Here is a 7,031-nt window from a genome sequence, read left to right as displayed (position 1 = left end):
CTTCTATCTAGTCAAGGTTGTTTTAAAAATGCATTGATGGTATTGATTACCGCTGCACCACTACTGTTTTTCTGAATCGTTATTTTTTGCTGTTGTTCATGGTTCTGCTACACTTACAGGGCTACATAACTTCTAATCCAGGTATCTTAATCTTTTTTTATATATAGAAATATATATATAATCCTATTTAAACCAAATGTGTAAATAGCTGTGCTATTGAAGTATTTTGGAAGTTCAAGATAGCTTGCTTCTGTCTTTAGGGCAATTATTAAAAAATACAGGACTAACTTTACTATTTAGCAGACTCTTGGGTTATTAATGAATCTTTCCTTTTAAGTATAAAAATACATAAGGGTTATCCCCTGTAGTTAATAATAAAAATGCCTGGGATATTTGTGGAAGTTGTACTTTACATTTAAACTACTTAGCCCATTTTCAGAGTTAATATCGTGTGATGTATGGTGTATGCTGTTAATAATAATGCTGTGACTAAACAAGTTTTCAGTTGAAAAATAATCACTTGATTTGAAAGTTTTGCAGAATTCACAGTGCTGTTTTTCCAGGGTAGTAAAGTGCGATAGTAAACATACTATTAGTCATTGTAGTTTCTCTTTGGAAATATTTTGTTGAAAACCATTTTCCTCTGGTTTTAAAGCCTATAAAAATTTGACTAATAACTTCTTGCCATTAAATATGAAGCATCTGAAACAGTGTGTATGTGTGTAGTACTGAAGGAAAAAATTCTTTTGAATAGCTTGTGGGCTGAAATTTGACTGTGTTTTTTTCATTGTCATTTATTTCTGTGCATTATCAGTGTACTGAGATGGATTAATATGTTGAAGCCAGGATAACTTTGCACTGAATATGTATTAAGACCCTTAAATGCAACTGCTTCTGCCACAGGCTTGGAATATGTTTTCATAGCTCCAGCTTAATGACTCCTTTCTTTATTGTCTTTTGTTTTATACTATCTATCTGTTAAATAAAAAGACTGGGGTACAATTTTGAAAAGGGCCACTGTCTTTTTATAAAACTGCTCTTGAATTTCTTCTCCTCCCCCTTCTGGCAAGTTTAATGGTATCCAAATTCAAACTGTATCTAACCACAGATTTTAGCTCTAAGTGCTACAGCTTATCTGCAATTCACTTATTTGGCTTTATTTTAATGAGTTCAGCCATTATAACATGAATAAAAAGGGCAGCTGATTTCTAGCAAGTCTGAACTCCTTGTGACATCTTCAGATTGTTTATGGCAATGCACAGTTCAGATCTTTACTCTTAAGATCTGTTTTTGTTATCACAATATTTTTAGTGTTTTAGCTATCTTTGTTATTAAAAATTGCTTAGTTGCTCTAAAATGTCTGTGGGGAAGTCTGGGTGGTGCATTTGATCCCTGTTTGCCAGCCCCTAAGGGATGTGAGAAGCACCGCTGAGCTCAGGGCTTGTCTGGGTCTGGCAGCAGTACTGGAGTGTCCTGGTATAAGGTTTATCTTCTCTGTGCCTTTCTTAGAGACAGCCTTTATGTGGCAATATAGTGAAACTCCCATAGTACTGTGTGGCCAGTTAATAATCAATGTCAAAATTAATGCATTTCCATGTTTAAAATAAAAATAAGTCCTTTACAAATACAGACATTTTCAAATTTTCGTTTATAATTGTTCACAGGTAACAGGCTGTTGGGATAGACTGTATGCCTACATATATTCACCAAATACCAAATCCTTTCAGTTTCCTAAATGTAATTCCATCTGTATTCTTCTTGGGATTATTTTTTTTGTTGTTTTACGCCTTCCCCCCCCCCCCCCTTTTTTTTTTTTTAATTTAAATGCTGATTTGTTTCCAAAGTAGCACCTTCTGGCAGTGCTGAGTTTGGAGTGTTTTTATGTTACAGCTTATGTTGATAGTGTGACATTTAATACTCTGAAATTGAATTGTAAATACATTATTTTAAACTCTGACATTTAAACCCCCTGCCATGGAAAAGTGAATGTTTGTCTCTCCTGCTTTTTCAATGAAATTCTGTTACAGCAGCTTTGTCTTTGTAGATTTTCACAAGAAAAATAAGATTCACTGTATGACTTCTGTTGTGTTTTTACAGTTATGCTATTATTTTCTGGTTTTTGTATTGTCTTAAATGCTGTTTTTAATGGAGTGTGCAACAGTACATCATTTTCATGTTCTGTTGGGGTGATGTCCTGTCGAGTGACCATGGGACTGAGTGTGGAGTCCAGACTCCAGAGGCTTTGCATCTCCTTAGACTTGCCATTCATTTGTTAGGCTGAAGTCAGTCTTGAGAGAGCCCAGTAGCACATCCTGTGCTGACTTCAGTGACAGTAGCACTGGGTTTTCCCAACATGACATTGGACAAGTCACTTATCTCCTTTTATCTCAATTTAACCATCTTTTAAATGGATGAACCTGTGTTTACCTACCTCACAGAAGGGCTGTGAGGGCAAATTCATTCATTTTGAGGCTCTTCAAGATTGTGTGATGAAAAATTATATATAAATGCTTACTTTAGTTTTTTGTTAATATTTCAGTTTTATTCATGTTGGCATTCATCCTGAAACCTCCTACTACTGACTTCAGCATGCCAAGAATTTGAGATGCTTTCCCCCACATACCAAGCAGCATGATCTTTCCTCAAATACTCCAGCTTACAAATCAGGCAAAATCCCAAATCAGAGCTGACTGGATCGACTCTCAGTTTACAGTTGATCTCCTGATATGCAGGAAACACAATCAAAATTAGTGAAAAGCTCTCTCGTTTATGGAGCTGGCAGGGTAAAATATTCATAGATCAGAAAAAGACAAAGTGCTTTTGATTTAAAATTGTTATGGACAGGAAAATAAAAATGAAGTATTGTGCATTTCATCTGCAGGTCTTTTGCTGTATAGGATTAAATATATTTAATTCAGGCCTTTCTTATTCCAGTGAGTTGCAGCATGCATAAAGCTTTGTGCAGGTTTGCTTCTTTAAAACCGAAGTTTGCACATTTCACATACATAATCTAAAATCCTGAGGAAAACAGTTGATTGCAGTGATAATAAAGACATCAATTGCTTAATTGTTAATGCACTTGTACTAAGTAAGGCATGCTGTTTGTGTTTAGAGCCCTGTGGTCTTCATTATTGCTTTGATTTGTATCTCTCTCTTATAAGAATTCCAGGAACATTAGGTGCAGGTACATGGTACATAACTGAACCTTTCTTGATCATTTTGTCATGGATGTATTTTAAAATTGTATAGGGATAAGCATGAAGGAGTCATGCATATGTATAAATAATGTATTGGACCAGTGTAAAAATAGTTCTGTTGATGTATTTGAAATGTAAGTACATTTTGTGCCACTAACACTGTGATGTATAAAAGAGCTGTTGAATGCCTTTTAATGTTGTGTTTTGTACTTTGAATCATATTGAAGAGTTTAATTTGTAATTTCAATAGATATTTTAAATGAATATGTCTCCTGTGATTCTTCATAATGACTTTTCAGTGCTATATGTTGGCTGAAGAAAGTGCTTTTGTTATGGTAGGACCTGCTATGCTTATCTGCCTCTCCATCCTTCAGAGCAAGCACAGCCTGTAGCCTGGAGACCTGCTGCTTCACTTCTAGGCGTAACTACGGTTTCTGACTCATCGCCACCCAGCTCAGCCCGAAAGAGTGAATCTGGTTATCTCTAGAGCTCATTTGACTCATAGCTGGATCTTTGGTTCATCTCCTGTTACAATCTACTGATGTACAATCCAGCTCTGAGGATCTCTTTGAGACAGGCGTGTATGTTCTTGCCCCACAGAGTAAGGTCTGGTAGATCTGGCTGGGAGTAGCTTGTATTCCCCTCAGTTTCGGGGTGTGGAGGTGAAACTTTTAAAGGGAAAGCCCAATCCCCTGAACAACAGAGCATACTTAACTCTCTGACAGTGGGAACTGACTCTCATGTTCTTGACTCCATCAATAGGCCCTTTGCATTTTTCCTGAACCGCAGTTTAAAATGTGGTCTTTCCTTCAGTCCCCACAGTTTCTTTCTCAGTTGTTGGGATACACTTTGTCTATATCCATGAAAAAAAGCACAGGCACAATTTCTTAAAAAAAAAAATGATGTGCTTAACTCTATCCATAACTAATATGCATGTATGTGCTTTACACCTGACAATTTAAGAAAAATCAAGGCCACATAATAGCTACTACTCAGTCATTCCTTTATTTCATTTTCATGGAGCATAATGATTTTTCTTTCATAAGGGAAAGATCAGTTTAGATATTTTGTTCAATTAATTGGGCAGAAAATAGTCTAGATGCCTCAAGGGGTTTTGACCTATTCTGGGAGCAGGTATTAGAACAAAGCAATCTTTCTGCTTCCTTCCTCTGCTCCCACACTCTGTTGCTTCCAATTAGGGTATGTTTTACTTTGCAGTTTTCTTTTAGAGAAAATAATTATTTCTCATTCATTTGCAATTATCTTGTAGTTCAGTAACGTTTAGCTCCTGGGCATACCTCTTTAGCTCCATGGCGTGCTAGTTGTGAGGGGTAATGGTACAGGTTACTTCTGGGGGGATTCTGATTGGACATAAGGAGGAAATTTTTTGCAATGAGAACAATCGGCCATTGGTAAAATCTCCCCAGGGAAGTGGTAGATTCCCCAACATTGGACACTTTTAAAATCCAGCTGGACAGGGTGCTGGGCCATCTTGTCTAGACCGTGCTTTTGCCAAGGACCAGCTGATCCTTGTAGTCCCTTCCAAGCTGTTACTCTATGATTTCTTCAGTCTCTCTGTATGGTTCAGCTTACCTCACTGTAGAATGATATTTTACCCATGCCTTCAGCTATGTGACTGAGTTTCCACACAGCAGGTCTGTAATCAGAGAATCAAGCACTGCAGAAACTCAGAGTGACAGACTTCAAGGTCTCAGCTGTCTAAATTTAGAGCAGTGTAGTTGCATTCTTAAATGACAGACTTCTAGCCCCTGTACAGTCTAGTAAATAGAGCATTTCCAGGATCATTCAGGTACCAGAGGTGACTGACATCCATGTTAGGAGGGGCCCCAGCCCCAGAATAACTCCTGAATTATACCTGGGCATTGGTTGGAAGAGTTCAGGTCAAAATCATGCCAGTAACTATCCTGTAAAAACTGAGTGATTGAGACAATTGGATTCCACAGCACAGAAACATAGTGCTAGTTCTAGCATTCTGCTAGTTGTAGTGGTACTAATAGAGTTGTAACTGTAGAAACTGAATTAGGTATACACACATATGGAAGTAATGCTAGAGTTTGCTGCTACATTTTGACACTGCCAACATGCAAGCACAGTGCACACAGTGCATCAACAGAGTTATTTCTTTTTCTTTCTTTCTTTTTCTTTCTTTTTTAAATTTTTTCTTTTTCTCTCTCTCTCTTTTTTTTTTTTTTTTTAATTTTTTATCTTTTTTTGTTCCATTGGAGGTCCTCTAGGTTGTTTCTCATAGGACATTTTGTGCTGTGGGTACTTGCCTGTTAGTAGTGCATCTATATCAAGAATCTTATGCAGGATATACAGAAACTGATGGAACTTTCACTGATTTTGAAAATAAGAAGAGACAAAAGGCTGTTCCGTACAAGGAAGCCTTTGCAACCCAGACTCCACGCTCTGAGAAGCAAGATTCAGCCTTTAATCTGACACCATTCTGAGGTTTATCTTAACTTTTAGGTGTCTGGCCTTAACTGATGGTAGTCAGTGCAAAGCCACTTCTCCTGGGTCTTTGGGACACTTCCCATCTTATGCTGCTTACTAAGATAGCTTCCTATACAGTTAACTTTTTTAGCTTCTTAAGATGCTTCTCAGGTGTGGTTTTTTTTCCACACCCACTTTGATGACAGAAGAAGTCTAGACAACTGTCTTTGTCCAGGGTCATAACTTTTATATGGCTAAAACTGAGTGAAACAATCACAGAATCATTTAGGTTGGAAGAGACCCTCAAGATCTTCGAGTCCAACCATTAACCTAACTCTAGCACTAAACCATGTCCCTAAGAACCTCATCTAAATGTCTTTTATAAACCTCCAGGGATGGTGACTCACCCACTTCCCTGGGCAGCCTGTTCCACTGCTTGACAACTCTTTCCATGAAGAAATTTTTCCTAATATACAATTCTCCAAATATCCAATCTGAACCTTCCCTGGTGCAACTTGAGGCCATTTTCTCTCATCCTCTCGTCGTAGAGTGCCTTAGCATAAGTACTGCTTTCAGTTACCAGGGCAGAACTTGTTGGTACAAATTAGAACCAGGTTACTCTGCTCCCATATGGTGTTTCCAGAGGAATGTACATATATGTGGTGACTAAAAACATGTATGTGGCATTTATACAAAGTGTTTAGATGATGTAAATCATGCAGAACTCACATGCAAGTAATGGAAATGCACTTGAAAGACTGAATAGTCCAGTTCATTTGTGGTGCATGCACAGGAGAGAAAAATGTCAAGCTGTATATGCTAACTGGTAATTTTTTTCTAGTGTACCTTGTTAACTTTTTTTTATAAAACCAAAAATGAAATGAACACTATAATCAGTATGTAAATGCTAAATTTAAACCCAGGTCCCGAAGGAAAGAGCCCCTAGGAGTAAATTTTAGATGCCACTTTCTAAAAATCTGAAAGTAAATATCTGTGTCTAGCTTATGTATGGTATTCTATTTCTATATGCTGCATTTCCTTTAATGTCAAATGCTGCTTCTGGTCAGTGCAGCTTGTATATGTCTCCAGGAACAAGAAATTCTACTACATAATTTTGTAGAACAAGAAATCTGATCCTCGAGCAATGCGACTGGCCATATTAAATAGATTATTAAAGGTTCTGTGATATTTTTTGTATCTTTACATGGAAGAAAGTGTATTAAGCATAGAATTAAATCACTTCCTCCTTCAAAACATTGCCTTTTTCCCCAAGTAGCTGGAAAAGTAAAAACAAATGTCTATGATATTGAGTATTATGTATGCTATGAGTTGGATGCTCAGAGGCTGTTATTTTTTAATGAGTTTGTGTTTTCATTTTAG

Source organism: Nesoenas mayeri (assembly GCF_963082525.1).
Source record: "Nesoenas mayeri genome assembly, chromosome: 3".
Lineage (NCBI taxonomy): Eukaryota > Metazoa > Chordata > Aves > Columbiformes > Columbidae > Nesoenas > Nesoenas mayeri.
This window is presented reverse-complemented; position numbering follows the sequence as displayed.